Source organism: Panthera pardus, unplaced genomic scaffold (genome assembly GCF_024362965.1).
Source record: "Panthera pardus isolate Hobbes unplaced genomic scaffold, ASM2436296v1 HiC_scaffold_8, whole genome shotgun sequence".
NCBI lineage: Eukaryota > Metazoa > Chordata > Mammalia > Carnivora > Felidae > Panthera > Panthera pardus.
In genome coordinates, this window is record NW_026527013.1 from 108,249,871 (window position 1) to 108,272,931 (window position 23,061).

At 36.8% G+C, this 23,061-nt stretch overlaps 1 long non-coding RNA gene across 1 annotated transcript in view; it reads right to left on the minus strand.

Moving 5' to 3' along the window:
• Nucleotides 1–4,729: 4,729 nt before the first annotated feature.
• Nucleotides 4,730–23,061, minus strand: part of LOC109263774 (uncharacterized) — an 80,057-nt gene continuing 61,725 nt past the window's right edge. The window contains exon 9 of the long non-coding RNA XR_008420453.1: nt 4,730–5,388. This is a non-coding gene — a long non-coding RNA (uncharacterized LOC109263774). The remainder of the gene's footprint in view (nt 5,389–23,061) is intronic.

The window sequence follows — 23,061 nt, forward strand, 5'->3', positions numbered from 1 at the left end:
CCTATTAATAGAAATCAGTGTTGTTTTAATTAAGAAGTTATTATGAATACAGCTGCTATGAACATTTGTACAGGGTTTTGTGAAATTAAATGTTCATAATCCAAGTCATCTGGAAATCAAACATTAAGAAGAAATGAGGTGCTGAAGTTTCATTGCTGAAAGTGAAGGAAAAGAAGGGAAGAATCAGAGAAGATGGAATAATAGTTTTCAGATCACAAGGCAAATCTGATACTTCAAAGAAAAAGAGGAAGGAAGATTTCTAAGGAAAAATAGAAAGATAGCAAACTACTGTGCAATTCTAAGAAAGTTCTGGCCAAGCTAACACAGGGTAATTATAAATGTCATTAATCAAATTAATGATGTTTCTTTTTTATTGTTTGTTTTTTTTTAATTTATGAGGGAAATTAAATTGTATTAGTTGTATGTTGTCATGTGTCTACTAAGATAATCACATAGTTTTTTTGTCTTTAGTTCTGTTATTGTAGTGAAATGCATTGATTTTCAAATGTTAAACCAATCTTACATTTCTGAGGTAAATCTATTTGATTATGATCTACTTTTTGAATTTCCTGAAATGGTGCTTGAGAATCTCATTTAAAAAATCATGACAGGTGATTCTTAAGGACCTTAAAATTTGAGAACCAATATAATCCATATTTACACATTGCATAACCTTTATTATAGTCATACCATATATAGATAAAACTGAAAATTCACACCCAAGTTTCCAATTCCTATGTAACAACAAATAGTTTATGCTATCTTTTTCCCTTCTGGTATCTGTAAATCCTTTCTCTTACACTGAAGAACATGGATCCTATTACCTTTAATATATATATTTCTTTATTTGTTAATTTCCCTGGATATAATTTTTCAGCCTTGCTGCCAACACGTCATCCTTGTGGACACTCCCTTACCCTTGAGCTTTGACTCCTAATGCCTGTACCATCCTCCTCCACACAGATGTTCTTCTCAACTTTCTTGGACTTTAAGATTTCACAGCTCTTCCATTTAGACACCTACCTTACCTTACTCATGCTCTGACTCTCTACTCAGGGACATCCACCTTCTCACATAGAAACCCTGTTTACTTCACTTGGGCACCATCAACTCATGCTTGGCTGTCCTTTTAGATGAATGCCCTTCTTACTTTGCTTGGATATTTTTTTTTAACACTTTTTAAATTTATTTTTGAGAGACAGAGAGAGACAGAGCATGAGTGGGAGAGAAGCAGAAAGAGAGGAAGATACAGAATCTGAAGCAGGCTCCAGGCTGTGAGCTGTGAGCACAGAGCCCGATGCAGGGCTCAAACTCATGAACTGCCACATCATGACCTGAGCTGAAGGTGGACACTGAACTGACTGAGCCACCCAGACGCCCCACCTTGCTTGGATTCTAATTGCCCACGGTGGACTGTCCCACTTACTTGGATATTCTTCTTGACTTTCTCAGCCTCTGAGATCTCAAACCAGGCTGTCTTCTTCAGGAACACACTTCTCACTTTGCTCTTTCCCTGAATCTTCACGTCCAAATTTGCCCTGTCGGCATTCCTCCTCGTCCTACTCAGGCCCTGACATTCTGTGTAGGGTAGCCCTTCTACAGGGATGCCTTCCTAGCTTGCTTAGACTCTGGCACTTCATGCAAGGCTGACCATAAAGGAAAAACTCTTCTTAACCAAGCAGAAATTGGACAATCTTTCCAAGGCATCTCTGTTATGTAGGCACAATTCTTAGCTTACTTCAGCTCTGACACTTCTCTGTGAGCCTCATGTCTCCCATGACATAGACACTTACCTTGCTCTGCCTCACCCAATGCTTTCAGGACTAAATTATTCAATACAAGAAGTAAAAGGAAGAGAAGGTAAAGGAAGGAAGAGTGGAATTGGTAAATAAAGAGCAAAATGAAGCATTTGCCATAACACTTTAGAAGTAGAAGTCAGAGATGCTCTTTCCATTCAGATAGATTCACTCTTGAATAAACCATCAATGGATATACTGTCTGTGAACCAGACCTATCAGCATTAATAAATGTGATCTTGGAGGATGCCAATTAAAAAAAAAAAAACAACAACAACCCTGTATTGGATAAAATTCATATAACATAAAATTCACCAATTTAAAATGAACAAGTCAATAATTTGCAGTATATTCACAGACTTATGCAACCATCACAACAATCTAAGTTTAGAATAATTTCATCATCCCACAAAGAAAATCTGTATCCATTAAACAGGTACTCGATTTACCCATCACCCAGATGTAGGAAACTACTAACTTAATTTCTTTCTCTAAGGATTTGCCTTGTCTGGATAGGTCGTATAATTGGGACCATACTAAATGTGGTGTTTTGAAAACTAATTTATTTTATTTAGCTCAATGTTAACAAGGCTCATCCATGCCATAGTGGGCATCAGTACCTTATGCCTTTTTATTGACAAGCAATATTCCACCGTAGGAGTATGTCACATTTGGTTTATCTATTCATCAGTTAGTGGACATTTTGGTTGTTTTCACATTCTGACTACTAGGAATAATGCTTCTTGAAAATTCATGTGCAACTGTTTGTGTGTGCACATCTCTTTTTCACACTCTGAGGACTGTGTTAGTCTGCTCAAGCTGCAACATCACAACACCACAGACTGGGTCACTTAAACAAAAGCAATATATTTTCTCAGTTTGGGATGCCAGAATTACAAGATCAAGGTGCTGGCAGGGTTGGTTTCTGGTGAATTCTCTCCTGGCTTGTAGAAAGCTGCCTTTTTCCTCTTCCTCACCTGGCCTTCTTTCTGGGCACACTTCTGGTGTCTCTTCACCTTCTTTTTTTAAGTTTATTTATTTATTTTGAGAGAGAGAGAGAGAGAGAGAGAGCAAGCATGAGTAGGGGAAAGACACAGAGAGAGAGGGAGAGAGAGAATTGCAAGAAAATCTTGTGCTGTCAGGATGGAGCCCGACTCTAGGCTCAATCTCACAAATAGTGAGATCATGACGTCAGCTGAAACCAGGAGTTAGACGCCTAAACAACTAAGCAACCGAGGGACCCCTCTCTTACTCTTCTTATAAGGATCCCAGTTGAACTAGATTAGGATCTTATTTTTATTACCTCATCTAATCTCAATTGCCTTATTAATAAAGTCCTATTCTCCAATTTTAGTCACAATGGGGGTTAGGGCTTCAATCTATGTATTAGAAAGGGGGACAATTCAATCCACAACATTCCACATTCTGTCATCCTCTCACTAAACTCACACCCATCTTACATGCAAAATACATTCACCTCATCTCTTCAGCCCCAAAAGCCTTAACCTACTTCAGCATCAACACCAAGTACAAAGTCTCACCTAAATATTATCTAGATCAAGCATAAATGAAACTTAAGTTATGACCTTGAGGCAAAATTCCTCTCCATCTGTGAACCTATGAAACCAGATAAGTTCTTCCAAAATAAGATGGTGGGACAGGCAGAGGCTAGAGATTCTTTTCCAAAAGGGAGACCTTGTAACAAAGAAAGAAGTGACAGGTCAGGAGAAAATCTAAAACCTACCATGGAAAATTCTATTAGAAGTTATGGCTCCAAAATCTTCTCTGACTAGGTGTTCTGTCCTGTGGGTTCCACCAGGATGGTGGCCACTCCTTCCAGGCCCACTAGTGAGGCTTTTCTGGAAAGCATAGCCATCCCTTTGGCTCTGGGTGGTGGCCATACCCTCTCAGCCATGGGCTAGGCCTTGCCCTGGAAACCCTGGTCAGGAACAGCCTGGCCTACTGAAACCAAGAAGGTGGCTCCACTTTCTGTAACTGAGGATTAGAAGGCCTTGCTCCTCAGGCCTATCTCTTCTGGGCCTGTAGTGGCAGTGAATTCATTGCAGCTAAGCTCATAACAGGTATGTAGGTAGGAGAGAAATTACTGGGTCTTATGGTAATTCTATGTTTAAACTTTTGAAGAACTGCCAGAGTCTTTTCCAAAATGGCTGAACTAGCATTCAGGAGGTCCTGGAGATCTCTTGTTTCAACAGTGTTTGTGTGGAAGAGACCTGGATTTGTCCTTTCTTCCAGCCTCCAACCACCATCTTTTCAGAACCATCTTCTCTGCCATCCTCTGTCTCTGGGACCAGTGAACACCATATTTTGAGTTTAACTCCTTACTGCCTATTACCCATGACTTCCCAGATTCATCAGAATTATTCCACTGAGGTGAAGGTTCCTGTCAACTGCATCATCAAAATGGATCTGTGGGCCTCCTACACCTACCTTTATCTGGGCTTCTATTTTGACCATGAGATGTGGCCCTGGAGAGTCACTTCTTCCAAAGTTAGCTAAGAGAAAGCAAGAAAGAGCCAAGTATCTCTCAAAGATGCAAAACCAGTGCCAGAGCTGTGCTTTCTTCCAGAACATGCAGAAGCCATTCCAAGATGAGTGGGGGTAAAACCTGAATGCCATGGGAGTCACTATGATTCTGGAGAAACTGACCAGGGACCTTTGAGATCTGGGCACTCTGGATCTGCCCATGCAGTTCTGGGACTTCCCAGAGAACTACTAACTAAATGAGCAGGTGGAACTCTTTAGGAAGAAAGCAACTACCTGACTATCTCCTCAGGCCGGTGGCACCCGGGCTGGATAAGTATCTCTTTGAAAGGTTCACCTTCAAGTATGACTAGGAGGCTCTGAAGAAGTATAGCATTTGAGGCACACCTACCCTTCCCCATGAACCGCCCCCCCCCCCCCCCCCCGCCGCCACCACCTCCTCTTGGTGTTGGGGCTTCTGCTCGAGGCTCTGCTTTCAGCCACAAGACAGCTTCTTAACCACTCTGGAACCCTCTCCCAAGCTGTGGACCAAGAGAAAACAATGAAACATTTTGCAACAACAAAAATAAACAATAATAATGAATAAAATTAAAACGGTCAACTAAGGTTAGCTATGAATAAGGGATTCAGTTTCTTCCCATCTTCAGCAATACTTGTTACTGTTGAGGCTTGTCATTTTTTAAAAGATTTATTTTATTTTTTAGAGAGAGAGCACACCACAGGGGAGAGATGCAAGGAGGAGAGGAGTGGGGGGTGAGGAGAGGAGCAAGTAGAGGAAGGGGAGAGATGGGAGGAGATGGGAGATGGGGTGGGGAGAGAATCTTAAGCAGACTCCACATTCAGCATAGAGTCCGACTAGGAGCTTGATCGCACAACACTGGGATCATGACCTGAGCAGAATCAAGAGTCAAACGTTCAACAAACTGAGCCACCCAGGCGCCCTAAGGCTTGTCACTTTAAAGGAACTCTTGAGCATACTCACTGCCATCATAATTTTAACCACAATCTCTCACATTCCTTCCTCAGCCATTTACTGACTTGCGTGCTTTTCTCTATCATTTCTTCTCATCAAGTAGGGCCAGCTGATTCCCTGAAAGCAAAATATAAAAGGGACCTTGTGAAGTTATCTAGAGTTTTTATTTATTAAAAAAACCCCTTTATGGCATTTGCCATCACGTGGTTAACTTGGTTTTGCAAGGCAAGCTCTTTGATGCTGGTTAATTTTTCTGAGACATTCTCCCTACTGTTTCCTTCCAGATAGTTTCTGATTGCGTAGAATTTAGCTAAGTGAGACTTAGGCAAAGACTTCCTAATGTCAGAGCATTTATTCATAAGGAGAAAATTACATTCTTTAAAAATCAATATAAATAATTAATATAACAGTATAAATTATGTAATTGCTCAGTAATTTTTGCTGTTTACATAGCAAATTAACTCACGGTTTTAAAACAAATTTATGCCCTTATAATAACCTCTTCATAGGCACTAATATGGGGCACATCTGAATACCAAGGGGAAAATAAATGAGGTAGAATAAATATTTTTTATTTAGTTAACTGTGAATTTTCTTAATAGCCCAAGTAAAACTGGTGCTTCTGGTTTCCAGCTGTGTAATTCCTGTCTGTAATTTTTTTTTAAATGGTTCTATTTTGGTTCACCATGGTCACATAAACCTGGGATATCCTCTTGAACCGCAAGTTAAAGATTATCAATATCAGACTGGAATTATGTCATAAAACATTACTGGCTGATTCATTAGAGTTCGTGTTGTAATGTTTCTTCAACTCATAAACTGCATTTACTATGAAGCCAGAGCTTCAGACATTTTCTGATATACAGATTTTTCCATGGTAGCAGAGATGATCTTGTCATTTTATAATTTACTAGACTGAAGTAATTCCCAGGCAAAGCACATGTATGAGAAAGTCAGCAGACGCTCACAACAGGGGTGAACAAATTCCAGACCCAAAGTAAAGACATTACAAATGCCTAGAATTGCAGTCTTTATCTCTAAGGCAGGTGTTTCAAAACTGGACTGATCCCAAATATTTTTTTTCCTTTTTGGTTATTGTTTTTCTAGAAGAAGTTGAAAAGGATGTTAAAGATAAGGCAGGTGTTAAGATAAGATTCCTCAAGAGGAATGACTCATCAACAGCCAATCAGGGGTTTTGTATCTGTGAACATGACCAGGGGTGGTGGCTTGGCTATGGTTATGAAAACTCCCTTCAGTTCAGAGAAAACAATATTTTTAAACAAATGTTTGAAATAATTCCCACTCTAAGGGGAAAAAAAATCTCCGTAATCACTTGCACCAATTAGATAACCGAGAATTTATTACTATGTCACTTTAAAGTTAGTAGCTTGGATTCCAACTCCGCCTATTATGTTAAGGCATATTATATTCTTAATATTTAAAATAGTATAGGACGGTAGATTAATCTCTTAGTACATCTGAACTGAATATGTCCAAATGAATTATTAACACAAAGTATGTTAATGAATGAATCAGAGCAAGGAGAAACAAGCACAGAGTTTAAGATGTTCAACATTAGTGTCTTCCAGAGTTATGCCAAGTTATTTTTTCTAGGAAGAAAATGGATTAATAAATAATACAAGGACAGAAGTTCATTGGCCCCTTTGTCATTTGGCTCCTCTGGGAATTATGGCAAAGAACAGTTGCCCTTGTTAACCTGTGAACATTTTTCACTCCCTTAGGTCATTTACTCTGGCTCAGGGGTCCAATTTTCCTTTCATTCATTAACCACATTGGGAAGTAGAGTTCCTAACCCTTTCCAGTCTAAATGTGGAACAATCACATCCCCTCACAATCAACTGCCAGTGTGCTGGGACCTTTACGTTTCACTGTGCTCTCACAGTGACGCAAGTTTTTAACAATTGAAGGATATTAACTCAAAAACTTGTTTTTTAATTGGAGGAGCTCAAGGGATTTCAAATAAATGAACTTGTATAAACTGGAAGCTGGTACATGTGCCTTTCCAATTATTTTTGTGCAAATTAGGGGAGAGGGCACTTCTAATCTCAGAAAGCAGATTTCAGAAATTATTTTAACTATGAAGCTAGCTCAGGATAACAAAGCTGAGCAGTTGTGAATTGTTTGGGTAGCTGAAAAGACATAACCTTACCTTCTATATAGTAAAGATACCATATGTTCAGAAAAATGCCATTTCATTGTTTAAGTATGTGCATTTTTGTTAATCCACTGGGTTATTTTCTTTTATTGGACCCATTGGAAAAAGAAACAGAAATGTCTAAATGAATTGTAGACTTTTGCTAGACCTTTTGCACTTTCCTCTAAATTGCATAATTTAATTGTGAATAAAAAAACCTGTTGCACCCTTTTGCAACAATGTAATTTAAATATTGTCTTCATTAATAAAAAAGACTAACAAATATATATTGTTATCACTAGGGAACATCTTCCCACACTGCTTGAAATAATGCTTTACATTCTGGAGACTGTAAGGAATACAGACTTTCTAGGAAATTTCAAAATGTACACTGGCATGGTAAGTTAAGGAAGCTTGGTTTGGAAGAATGATAGGGAAATCCTCTGTGTTCTTTGTCATTTCCTATTTCCTTACATAAGTGAAGAGAGAGAAGGGGGAGGGGGCTCTAATGGTTAATTAAGCCTTTGTCAAATAACATTAGATAATTCCTGAAAAGAACAAAATTTAGGCACCTAAAATCTGTAATTGATCATCACAAGGGAACATACTCTTCAAGAAAATAATTTGGTCCAGGAATAACTTTTTCATTTAACATATTCATTTTATATTAATTCAATATGAAGAACTTTCCAATTCTCATACACACACTATAGGTATGTCTATAAAACTTTTTGCATATATATAGGTATATATATACACACACATATATATACATATATACACAATACATATATATACATATATGTATATATACATATATACATTATACATATATGTATACATACATATATATATGTGTGTGTGTATATATATATAAAATCTCCAATGGAAAACTAGTGTCTTACACTTAACGTTTTTTCAGCAAGCCCCTGGAATTAAGACACTTATTGGGCCAATTGGTAAAATATGCATAATTGGATACAAGATAAGAAAATTAACTATTCATTTAGATTTTTGATCTTTTTTAAAATTACAGAAATGAGTCACAAAGATATATACCTTATAAAAGATTCACACTCAATATAACATAACTGGACAACCAGTTTTGTAAGATATATTACCAGTAGTAGAGTTTTTGGAAAAACAGCTATATTTTTTATCCCCTTATTTGTTGTACAAACATTTATTTTATAATATACTACAGACCACAAATCCACAATGTCACCAAGAATATGTGACAGTGTTTTTCCATAACTATACCAGGAAGCGATATCATTTATGAAATTGTTTTGAATATTATAGGTAATATTTTTTATTTTTCATTCTCTTATTAAAAGTGAATTTGAGCATTTTAAAACACCCTTATTGACTACATACTATTTTAATTTCTTTTTTATATGTTTTCTTTGTATCTTTTTGGTTGTTTTTATTTTTCTATTTGGTTTTATCAGAGCTCTCTATATAGTCTCAACTTGGGATAGTTAAACTGAATGATTTATTTATTCAATGTATATTTACTAAGGAAACTTATTGAAACTTAATCATTATTTTATGTCCAAAGAAAACAATAATAAACAAGATATTCCAGTAAGGACAGACTAAGAATGAATAAACAAAGAATATATAAGGCAATTACTACTACTGTGAAGAAAGTAGATTATAAAGGAAAATTACAACAGGAACTCTCTTTCATTGCTGCTGGGAATACAAAAATGGTACAGGACAGTCTGGCAGCTGTTTTGTTTTTTTAATAAAACTAAACATGCAAAACTAAATATATTATTCAGTAATCATGGTTATTTACACAGAAATGAGGTGTAAACCTGCACATAGATGTTTATAGCAGCTCTATTCATAATTACCAAAACTTGGAGGCAACCAAGATGTCTTTCATTGGTGAATGGATACATAAACTCTAGCATATCCAAACAGAGGAATATTATTCAGTGCGAAACAGAAATAAGTTATCAAGCCATGAAAAGACATGGAGGAAAATTAAATGGTCATTATTTTAAAAATTTTGTTTTAGTTGTTTATTTATTTTTGAGAGAGAGAGGGACAGTGTGAGTCGGGGAGCGGCAGACAGAGGGAGACACAGAATCCAAAGCAGGCTCCAGGCTCTGAGCTGTCAGCACAGAGCCTGATGCTGGGCTTGAATTCACAAGCTGTGAGACCATGACCTGAGCTGAAGTCAGACGCTTAACCAACTGAGCCACCCAGGTGTCCAATAAATGTTCATCATTAAATAAAAGAAGTCAATCTGAAAAGTCTACATACTGTATGATTCCAACTATATGACATACTGGAAAAGGCAAAACTATGGTGAGAGCGGTTGAGAAGAGGAAGAATAACTGGGAAGAACACAGAGTATTTTTAGGGCAGTGAAACTATTCTACATTATACTATAGTAGTGGATACATGTCATTATACATTTGTCAAAACCCATAGAATGTACAACAGAAAAAGCAAACATTAACGTCCAGTCTAGACTTTGGCTGATGTGTCAACAGCTAGGTTTATCCATTGTAACAAATGTGCCACCACCCACGGGTGCGATATTGATTGTGGAGGAGGCTGTGCCAGTGTGGGGATAGGTGGTATATGGGAACTCCTTCAGCTCAATTTTGCTGTGAACCAAAAACTGATCTAAAAAATAAAGCATATTTTATAAAAAGTAAATTGTAAAATAAATTCTCATATTTCTTCTTATTTATAGGTTTGCATTCTTATATGCACTGAATAGTATGAGGCAAGAGCTAACAAATTTTGCTACATTGATAAAGAATTTCTGTATGTTGATTTTCATAATGACCTCAAAAACCTTTAAACTCCCACATCAGTGGGTCGGCATCTGGATTCTGTACTATTCCATTACTTATATGTCTATATTTATGACAATACCAAATAATTCTAATCACTTTGACTTTATAATTCATTATCAGGCTGCATATAGTCCTGTTCAAGGATGGAGGCTCTAGAATGAGACCACATAGTTACTAATGGTGTGACCTTAGTATAGTCATCTAGTGCCTCGCCTGTCAAATTAAGAAGAGTTTTTAGCTATGTTAAGTAAAATAATATATGTAAACTGTAGGGAATAAGTTTAGGAATTCCCGGAGCCTGCACTGATGGGTTATCAAGGCATAAGGAATTACAAACCTATAGGATGCTCACACCCAAGTATGGGCAAACAAGATTAGGTGAATAGGTATAGAGAGGGCGGGACAAAGTCCCCAATAAAGAACAAAGGTATATGAAATAAACAAGATTAGGTATTCAGGGCAGAAGTGCCACCCAAGTTAGTAGTATAGCAGAAAGCTGCTTTCACAGGAAGGACAGACTAAATTAGGTAAACAGGTAAATAGGGCTATAGACCTCTGCAGGGCCAAAGTTGCCTGGAGAGGAGCTAATTAACAAAAGAAAGGTGCCTTGTTGACCCTGAGGTAGCATGCTCTGTCTTTCTTGTCTTCTAGATCAGTTTAGATAAATAGAGGTGGTGCCTCACATCTGCTCTAAACAACCTTCCACTCAGCGCAAGAATTTTGTTTTGTATTGACCCTAGCTCCACATATCTTCAAAACCCCCTTTACCTTACGTCCATGAGTTAAAGTTGATGCTTTCGTTATAACTTTGCGCACGTCCATCACCATATTTGTAAGCCTTCTGATCCTAATAAAAACGGAGCAAGGACCCTTAATTGGGGCTCTTGTCTTCTCCCGGACGTTAGCTATCCCTTGCATTTTACTCCTGCATCCCGCTTTCTTGCTAGACAAGAAATAACTCTAGACCCAGAGTCTATGACATGTAAGGCTTTTAGAAAAATGCCTCACACATCAAATCATATCTATTACCGTGTTTACTAATTCTATGATTGTTACTATAACATGGTCAGCAAATACACCCCTTCAGTGTTTTTATTTTTCAATAAACTCTTGATCTTTCATTTCATTTTGTAGTTTTGTCTTTCATATGATCTTGAAAATAAAGTTGCAAATCATAAACCTAGTTTATGCTGGTGACTTTTGATCTTTGATTTCCTTCTCTGCATATCTTCCAATATTTTCCCAACTCCAATATTCTCCCTTGTAGTTACATGGCTTTCTCCCTGTGTGTCTCTATCTTCACGTGGTGTTTTGCTCTTCTTTTAAGAACACAGTCATATTGATTAGGGCCCACATGAATACCTTCATCTCAATTTGATTACATCTGCAAAGACCCTATTTCTAAATAAGGGCACATTATGAGGTATTAGGGTTGAGACTTCAAAATATCTTTTGAGTGGGTACATAATTCCACCTCTAAAATATCAACACACAGGATCAACTGAAAACCATTAGAACTGGAGAGCCTGGGTGGCTAGTCAGTTAAATATCCAACTCTTGATTTTGGCTCAGGTGATGATCTCAAGGTCATAGGATCAAGGCCTGCATTGAGCTCCATGCTGAGTGTGGATCCTGCTTGGGATTCTGTCTCTCCCTCTCTCTCTGCCCCTCCCCCTCACACATGCTTGCACCCTCTCACAAATAAACATTTTTTTTTCAAAAAAGAAAATTTGCTTCCTTGATTTCTGTTACTACTAAATGTATATAATAAATTGTATTGAAGGAATTATTTTAAATTAATATTGAATGAGTGTTGTTACTATATTGTGTCTTTCCATCCTGGAATATTGAATGTCTTCCTTATTATTCAGATTTTTATGCCCATGGGTGACTTTTTCTTTACATAGTGGTGACTTTTCTTACGCTTAGTTTAGTACTTTTGTTTTGCTGTTTCTCTTACTTATGGGAGAGCTGGGAATGGCCGGGAAACCCTGTACCTACAGATGAAAGATAACTCCACACTTCGCTAAGAAAGAGAGGAGAAGGCATGGGGGCCAATGCTCACAGATGAAGACCCTGTTTGCTTCACTCTCATTTATTGCAGTGTCAGGCCAATCACAAATCTCATTGGCTTGTGTTCAGAGGGAGTATAACATTTCAGGCAAGCAAAACAAAGGTGCATGACATAAAGGTCAACAATCACAAGAAACTAATCAAATCAAAGATATACAGCAAGGGTCTATGTGTCCTATTGATTTGCTAAACTTTGCATACAATATATAGATAATGGAGTTCCCCAAGGACTGCAGAACACCTGGGAGGGTAGACCTAGGCATTCTGCAGTATAGAGCTGTTACCACAGGCCTCAGGAATTCCAAGAGGCCCATGCCCCTCCCAAGCTTAACTGCAGCCCACCAGAAATCTCATGTTACATTTTAGCTAGCCAAGCATTGTGTATAATCTCGTCATCCTCAGTAATAACCCCAACATGGGAGTCCCAAACATTCTCTTTCTCTATCTCATTACAGTTTTCAATTTTCTGTTACTGGTCTAAGGGAAAAGAAATAATTGGTGCTGGTATTATGCATGGTCACCTTTTTCAACTTGCTTATTACTTCTAGTTTTTCAGTTGATTCTGTGTATTGATATTTTAGAGATAGATATAATATCTATCTCCAAAGATTTTGAAGTCTTAACCCCAATACTTCATAATGTGCCCTTATTTAGAAATAGGGTCTTCGCAGATGTAATCAAATTGAGATGAAGGTATTCATGTGGGCTCTAATCCAATATGACTGTATCCTTAAAAGAATAGTAAAATATTATGTGAAGACAGAGACACACAGGGATAAAGCTATGTAACTACAAGGGAAAATATTGGAGTTTGGAGAATATTGGAAATTATGCAGAGAAGGAAATCAAAGATCAAAAGTCACCAGGAGAAGCTAGGAAGACAGAAGAAAGGTATCCTCCCTAAAGCCCCTAAGAAGGAGGCTATCCCTGACAATACCTTGATTTTACATTTCTAGTATACAGTACTGTGAGAAAGTAAATTCTTGTGTTATACTATCTGGCTTATGGTACTTTTTATGACTGTTCTAGAAAACAAATCCACTTATTCTGAAGACATCTGACCTGTAAATGATGAGAGTATTATCCTTTCCTTTTAATATTTATACTTTAATTCTTTTTTCTTATTTAGATGATAATTTAAGTACTCATAGAAAAGCATCTATTTTGTCTACCTTTTCAAATATACTGGTTTACAGCTCACATTAGTTTGTATAGTTGCAGTAAAAAGTATCACATACTTGGTGGCTAAAACAACAGATATTTATTATCTCAGAGTTCTAGAGTCTGGAAGTCCAAAATCAAGATGTTGACAGGATTGAATTTTTGTGAGGGCTGTGAGGGAAGGATGTGGCTCAGGCCTGTCTGTCTGATTACAGACAGCTATCTTCTCCTCATGTCTTCTATACCATCTTTCCTCTGTGTCTGTCTCCATTTTCTGATTTCCCTTGGACACCAGTCATAATGGATTTCTTCCTTTCCTTTTCTTTTTCTTTCTTTCTTTCTTTCTTTCTTTCTTTCTTTCTTTCTTTCTTTCTTCCTTCCTTCCTTCCTTCCTTTCTTTCTTTCTTTCTTTCTTTCTCTTTCTTTCTTTTGAAAGAGAGAGAGAGAACATGCATGAGAAGGAGAGGCGCAGAGGAAGAGGGAGAGAGAGCATCTTAAGCAGGCTTCAGGGCCAGCACCCTGATGCAGAGCTGAATCCCACAACTGCCCCTGGATTAGGACTCATCTAAATTACCTTATTTTAACTTGATTACCTAAGACCTTATCTCCAAATAACGTTACATTCTGAAGTACTGGGGGTTAAACGCTTCAACATGTGATTTTTAAGGGGACCACACTTCAACCCACAACACAGTTCTTCATACATTTTCTCTTATATATTTAAGAACAGTCTGTATCTGTAATTCTGCTTTATTTCTTATACCAGTGGTGTTTTTGCTCTTTAAAAAAAATCATTGGCATGCCAAACTCTATTTAACATTCTCTTTAAATGATAGCTTTTGAAAATGTCAGAGCAGCATGGAGACCCTGAACTTGTCTCACCCCTGAAATGCACCAGATCAGCAGCAAACCATTTTGCATACCTAGGACTTTGATCTGGGGATTAACACAACAATCTGCATCATTTGAACCATAGAACTTGACAGGTACACAGTGCAGAGAGGTGAACTGGGGGAGAGAAAAGTCATGGGAGGAGGGAGATGTTTTTGTGGGAAGAGGACAGAGAATGGGAAACAGGGAAAGTATGGTGCACTGGAATTGTGCAGTACTCCCCCAAAAGTAGCTGGAGAGAAAGAGAGAAAAACAGTGAAAACACTTGCAGGGGACTAAACAAGAAATCTGTTTCCCAAAACCATTGATGGGGAGAAAAGAGAGGGTTTCAATATCACCAGGATTCTGTGAACAGTGGAGCACAGAGTCTGGAGTTGCAGAACTCAGTGCCTGGTGGTGCTCTGGTGAGGAAATTGGACAAATCCCCAGGAGCAGGCAGCGGGAGCTGAGGAGTCCAAGTGCCACACAGGGAGAAGGAGTTCCCCTGCTTGGAATCCATTTGGTAGAGGCCATACAGCCTCCCCACAGGCAAAGGTCCCAGCAGACCCCAGAGAGCAGTCACATTTGCTGGTAGTGGGACAAAAATGCCAGAATGCAGTGAAATCTAGTGCCAGCTGTGTGTTATGGTTTGCCTTAATCTCTGAACCTCTGTCACTGTGATAGCACACGAACCTTTTCTGGGGCAAGCCAGCACTGAGCCATTGCTCAGTGAAACCCTCCCCCAGAGAGTCAGCATGGGTCCAAGCCACAGAAGGTTTCTGAAGTGTGGGGTTTTGAAATACAACCCCATCTGAGATAAAACTCTGGAAGGAGGGGCTGCCTGGCAGGTGGACAGCTTGAACACGGACAGGATAGAGGCAGGAGTGGATGGAGTCCTGAGGCAAAGGAGGGGTGTTTACAGGTAGGGGAGATTGTGAAGTTCCTGTGCCAGAGACTAGGGACTTGGGAGAAGCCATTTCCACCTCTCCTGTGCATGCGTTTGTGCAGATGCACATGTGTTCTACATTGATCTACCCCAGTAAGCCAAGAAGCACCACCTAGTGGAGAATGGGGCCATTACACCAAGCCCTGCCAACTGCACCCTCCAAGCACATCTCCTAGAAGACCAAAACAAGTCACTCCACCTACTTAGTGTAGGAACTATGGAAGTCTTCATAGTTTTGGTTCTAGGGGAAACTGGAAGTAACTGCATTCAGGTTTCATTCTGTTTGCTAGTTCAGTTGTTTGTTTTCTTTGCTTCTGCTTTTGCTTAAATTGTTTTTTCTTTCTTTTTTTATTCTTTATTTTCTTTTTCATTCTTGGATATAGGAGAAAATTTTATTATTATTATTTATTTTACTTTATCTTTATTTAAAAAAAATATTGTATTTCATTTTCTTTATTTCATTTTATTCTATTTATATAAATGTTTTTAATTTCTTAATTTTTTCTTACCTTTATTTTTCTTTTACTTTCTTTCCCTTTCTTCTCTATTCTATCAAGCTTCTCTCAACAAGCAGATCAAAACACACCTAGGATATAGTTTCCTTTATTTGATTTTTGTTTTGTTTTTAATTTTTTAACTTTAATTTTTATTTTATTAATTTTTTTCTTCCTCCAAAATGATAAAGGAAGGAGTATAAGCAAGATGTCTGAACTAGAATTTACAATCACGATAATCAGAATACTAGCTGGGGTTCAAAAAGCATAAAATCCCTTTCTGCAGACATAAAAGAAATAAAATCTAGTTGAATGAAATTAAAAATGTTATAACCTGGATGCAATCTCAAATTGATGCCACAATGACAAGGATGGACAAAGCAGAGCAGCGAATCAGCGATTTAGAAGATAAGATTATGGAGAAAAATGAAGCAAAAAAAAAAAAAAAAAGAAACAAAGGCAAAAAATCGTGATACAAGGCTTGGAAAACTCAGTGACTTATTAAAAAAGGAATAACATCTGAATCATAGGAGTCCCAGACAAAGAGACAGGAAAAGGGGCAGAAGGTTTATGTGAGCAAATTATACTAGAAAACTTTCCAAATCTAGGGAGGGTCACAAACACCAAAATCCAAGAAGCACAGAGAACTTTCATTATATTCAACAAAGCATATCATAGTCAAATTCACAAAATACATACACAAGGAAGGAATTATGAAAACAGCAAAGGAAAATAAGTCCTTAACCTATAAGGGAAGACAGATCAAGTTTACAGCAGATCTATTCACAGAAACTTTGCGGACCAGAAAGGAGTGGCAGGTTATATTTAACATGCTGAACTGGAAAAATATCAGTCAAGAACTCTTTATCCAGCAAGACTGTCATTCAAAACAGAAGGAGAGATAGAGTTTCCCAGACAAACAAAAACTAAAGGTATTTGTGATCACTAAACCAGCCCTGCAAGAAATGTTAAGGGGGAACTTTTAAGTGGAGAAAAGAAAAAACACAACAAAAAAGACAAAGCAACAAAGACTAGAAAGGACCAGAGAACATCACCAGAAACACCACCTCAACAGGCAACACAATGGTGCTAAACTCCTATCATTCATTATTCATTCTAAATGTCAATGGGCTAAATGCTCCATGAAAAGACATTGGGTATCAGAATGGATAAGAAAACAAGACCAATTTATATACTTCTTACAAGAGACTCATTTTAGACCTAAAGACACCTGTAGGCTGAAAGTAAGGGGATAGAGAACTATCTATCATGCTAATGGTTGTCAAAAGAAAGCTGGTGTAGCCATACTCGTATCAGACAAACAGGATTTTAAATTAAAGATTGTAACGAGAGATGAAGAAGGGCATTATATCATAAATAAGGGGCCTATCCACCAAGAAGATCTAACAATTGTAAATGTTTATGCCCTGATGTGGAAGAAACCAAATATATAAATCAATTAATTGCAAAAATAAAGAAACTCATTGATAACAATACCATATTAGTAGGGGACTTCAACACCCCACTTACAACAATGGACAGATCATCTAAGCAGAAAATCAACAAGGAAACAATGGCTCTCAATGACACACTGGACTGGGTGGACTTAACGGATACATTCAGAACATTTCATCCTAAAGCAGCAGAATACACATTCTTCTCAAGTGCATATGGAACATTATCTGGAATAGATCACATATTGGGTCACAAATCAGCCCTCAACAAGTACAAAAGATCCAGATCATACCTTGCATATTTTCACACCACAGTGCTATAAAACTTGAAATCAACCACACAAAAAATTTGGAAAGACCACAAATACGTGGAAATTAAAGAACATCCTACTAAAGAATGAATGGGTTAACCAAGAAATTAAAGGGGAAATTAGAAAGTACACGGAAGCCAATGAAAATGAAAACATGACAGCCCAAAACCTCTGGGATGCAGCAAAGGTGGTCATAAGAGGGAAGTAAATAGCAATCCAGGCGTTCCTAAAGATCAAAGAAAGGTCTCAGATATACAATCTAACCTTACACCTAAAAGAGCTGGGAAAAGAATAGCAAAGAAAGCCCAAAACCAGCAGAAGAAGGGAAATAAAAAGATTAGACCAGAAAGCAATGATATTGAAAGAAAAAAAAAAAAGTACAACAGATTAATGAAACCAGGAGCTGGTTCTTTGAAAGAATTAATAAAACTAATAAACCCCTAGCCAGACTGATCAAAAAAGAAAAAGGAAAGGACCCAAATAAATAAAATCAAAAGAGGAGAGATCAGAACCATCACTGCAGAAATACAAACAATAATAAGAGAATATTATGAGCAATTATATGCCAATACATTGGGAAGTCTGGAAGAAATGGACAAATTCCTAGAAACATATAAACTAACAAAACTGAAGCAAGAAGAAATAGAAAATTTGAACAGACCCATAACCAGTAAAGAAATTGAATCAGTAATCAAAAAACTCCCAACACAAACAAGAGTCCAGGGATGGATGGCTTTCCAGGGGAATTCGACCAAACATTTAAAGAAGACTTAACACTTATTCTTTTGAAGCTGTTCCAAAAAATAGAAATGGAAGGAAAACTTCCAAAATCATTCTACAAGCCCAGCATTATCATGATTCCAAAACCAGACAAAGACCCCACTCTAGAGGAGAACTACAGACCAATTGCCTTGATGAACATGAAGACAAAAATCCTCAATAAGATACTAGTCAACCAGATCCGACAATTCATTATAAGAATTATTTACCACAATGAAGTGGGATTTATTCCTGGGCTGCGGGTTTGGTTCAATATCCACAAATAAATCAGTATGATACATCATATTAATAAAAGCAAGAATAAGAACCACATGATTCTCTCAATAGATGCAGTGAAAATGTTCGACAAAATACCACACCCTTTCTTAATAAAACCCTCAGAAAATAGGGATAGAAGGATCTCAACTCAGGATCATAAAGGCCATATACAAAAGAACCACTGTTAATATCATCCTCAATGGGGAAAAAACAGAGCTTTCCACCTAAGATCAGGAACATAACAAGGATGTCCACTCTCACCACTGTTATTCAAGATAGTGTTAGAAGTCCTAGCCTCAGCAATCAGACAACACAAAGGAATAAAAGGTATCCAAATCATCAAGGAGGAAGTCAAATTTTTACTCTTCACAGATAACATGATACTCTGTGGAAAATCCAAGACTCCACCAAATAACTGGTAGAACTGATCCACGAATTCAGCAAAGTCATGGGATATAAAATCAATGTACAAAATCAGTTCCATTTCTATACACCAATAATGAAGCAGCAGGAAGAGAAATCAAGGAATCTATCCCACTTATAATTGCACTGATACCATAAAATAACTAGGAATAAACCTAACCAAAGAGGTGAAAAATCTATACATTGAAAACTATAGAAAGTTTATGAGAGAAATTGAAGACAAAAAAAAAAAAGAAAAACATTCCAAGCTCATGGATTGTAAGAAAAAATATTGTTAAAATGTCAATACTACTGAAAGCAATCTACATATTCAATGCAATCCCTACGAAAATAATATCAGCATTCTTCATGGAGTTACAACAAACAATCCTAAAATTTTTATGGGAGCAGAAAAGACCCCGGATAGCCAAAGTAATCCTGAAACAGAAAACCAAAGCTGAAGGTATCACAATCATGGATTACAAAGCTGTAATCATCAAGATGGTATGGTACTGGCACAAAAACAGACACTCAGATCAATGGAACAGAATAGATAATCCAGAAATGGACCCACAAATGTATGGCCAACTAATCTTTGACAAAGCAGGAAAGAATATACTGTGGAAAAAAGATAGTCTCTTTAGCAAATGGTTTTGGGAAAACTGGACAATGACATGCAGAAGAATAAACCTGAACCACTTTCTTTCACCATACACAAAAATAAACTCAAAATGGATGAAATACTTAAGTGTGAGACAGGAAGCCATCAAAATCCTGAGGAGAAAAGAGGCAACACCTTTTTGACCTTGGCTGCAGCAACTTCTTACTCCACATGTCTCCAGAGGCAAGGGAAACAAAAGCAAAAATGAACTATTGGGACCTCATCAAAATAAAAAGGTTCTGCACAGTGAAGGAAACAATCAGCTAAACTAAAAGGCAACTGACGGAATGGGAGAAAATATTTGCAAATGACATATCTGATAAAGGGTTAGTGTCCAAAATCTACAAAGAACTTAGCCAAGCTCAACACCCCAAAACCAAATAATTCAGTGAAGAAATGGGCAAAAGACATGAATAGACACTTCTCCAAAGAAGGCATCCAGATGGCCACCTGACACCTGAAAAAATGCTCAACATCACTCATCATCAGGGAAATACAAATCAAAACCACAATGAGATACCACCTCAAACCTATCAGAATGACTAAAATTAACAACTTAGGCAACAACAGATGTTCACGAGTATGTGAGGAAAGAGGATCTCTTTTGCACTGCTGGTGGGAATGCGAACTCGTGCAGCCACTTTGGAAAACAGTATGGAGGTTCTTCAAAAAATTAAAAATAGAACTACCATATGACTCAGCAATTGTACTACTAGGTATTTATCCAAAGGATACAGGAGTTCTGATTCAAAGGGACTCATGCACCCCAATGTTTATAGCAGTGCTATCGAATAGCCAAACTATGGAAAGAGCCCAAATGTCCATTGACTGATGAATAAAGATGTGGTGTGTGTATATATATATACCCACAGCCACACACACACACACACACACACACACACACACACACACACACACACACATGGTAGACTATTACTCGGCGATCAAAAAGAATGCAATCTTGCCATGTGCAACAATGCGGATAAAACTAGAGCATATTATGCTAAGCAAAATAAGTCATTCAGAGATAGACAATTATCATAATATTTCACTCACATGTGGAATTTAAGATACCAAACAAATGAACATAAGGGATGGAAGCAAAAATAATATAAAAACAGAGTGGGACAAACCATAAGAGACTTAAATACAGAGAACAGAGGGTTCCTGGAGGGGTGTTGGGTGGGGTTTGGGCTATATGGGACAGTGGCATTCAGAAGGACCTTTGTTGGGATGAACACTGTGTGTCATACATAACTGATGAATCACTAAATTCTATTCCTGAAATTATTATTTAAAAAATAATAAAAAATAAATGATAGCTTTTGGCATTCTTATCATTACTACTTTTTCTTAAAAATTGTGTTCTTATCTATTTATTCCTTTCTTCTGCTTTATATTATTTTTATGTATTTTCTTGATATGAAGCATACATAATTCAATTTTAAATTTTCTTGTATTTTATTAAATTAATTTATGGGTGAACATTTTATTTTGAGCCTGACTTTGGTCACCTCCCAGAGGTTTTAGTAACACTATTTCTATCTTTGCTTATTTTTGAGGAAATTCTCATTTTCTTCTTGATTTCTATATTATTCCATGAGATAAAATAATTTATTTTAAAATTATTAAGTAGATATCTTTATTGTGATGTTTAAAAAAAAGAATAATGTGGGCTGTATGGCCTCTGATTTTGGCATCTGTAGAGATTTACTCTCCTCTATAGCTTAGTGCCTAGCTAACTTGTGAATTCCCCCACTTTTTGAAAAAAAAGTGTTATATTGTTTCATTTGTAGAGTTTATATATATGAGTACAAAGTTAGATAGATATATAGATATATACATTCATATAATCATTTATCTTAAAATTTCATTTATCTTAAATTTATCTTAAAATTTTTTCATTTTATCTTAAAATTTCATTTATCTTAAAATTTCTTTAGACAATTTTTTTGTTAATGCCTCTTGCAATTTTTAAATCTATTAGACACATTAATGCCTAGGACATATTGATGGAGTGCATCTTTTGGCAAAAGAATTACTTCTGTTTGTTCCATTTCTTTGTTTTCACACTGAAATCTATTTATTTATTTTTATTGTTTTGCCTATTTTCTTTGTTTTTAGTAGTTAAATTACTTCTCATTTCAAAATTAGCTCTGATAGTAACAATAGATATCTGTTGTGTAAATCCACATTATTGGAATAATGTTAAGGTAATCTGTAAGTCTTGATATTTATAATGATTTGACTCTGCTCTTGTTAATTTTGGCTAGTGATGTTAGTGAAATTAATTTAATAACTTATTCTATCAAAATCCAGGATTAAACAACATCAAGCCAATTTCCTCTTTATAGAAACTGCATATTTTTATTCCTCCATTTCTAAATCTTCCTTTACTCCAAGTTTCAGTGCATGTGTATTTTAGGTCCATGTTTTGCTAATGTATTTTACATTAGGAACCAGCTATTACACCTACTTAAGATTTTTCTTACCGTTTATCTGTCACCATATTTAGTCGTATTTATCGGATTTATTGTTAATTTTGGTGGAAATAATCTTCCAATAGTTCTCTTTTGGAAGGACTGTGATTAGGGAAATTTATGAGTGCTGATATTTTATAATGTCTTTATTTTGCTCTATCAATCAATGGTTTCGCTGGATATAAGATTAAGGCTTAAATTCACCATCATGTTCTCTGAACTTGAAAAACTCCTTCTTGTGCTATAGCATCTGCTGTTGAGGAAGAAGTCTGATTCTAATTTGATTCTTACTCTTTTGTAAGAAAGTTTTTTTTTCAGCTCTTAAAAAGCTTTCACCTTTTCTTTTTATCCTCAGAGTTCTACATTTTTACCATGTATCTCCACATATAGTTCTTTCTTCATTCATGTTAGGATTTTGTTGTATGTATATTTACTTTGAAGATGCAAATATTTGTGAGGAAAATTGTCTTCTATGCTACTCTGATTTTTGGATTTTCTTCATGTATCTGGTGGTTCATTACTGCCTGCTCACGGTCTCAGGTAATAACAGCTGTTCAAATTTTGATAGAACTGTTTGCATGATTAGTTGTGAGAAATGGATAGAATATCCCTGCAGGAGGTGTAATTGTAGTTTGTCTTCTGGATACTAGGCTCCCTCTCCTCTCAAAGAGTGGCTAGTTGCCTGGGATACTGTTCAAATACCTTTGCTAATCCTCTTGATTAGTCAAACCAAGAGACAGAGGAAGGTCCAGTTCTTGTGAAGTTTATAGGCACCCACACAGATCCCCTGGATATCATTCTCTTCCTCACATTTAATTACTTTGATCTATATTTCATGATAGTTTTTCTGTAAGTGTTCTATGTCAATGTTCCCCTGCAGCCTCTCTGTCAGTCTGATTCTACCTGTTTTCTGTTTTACAGAA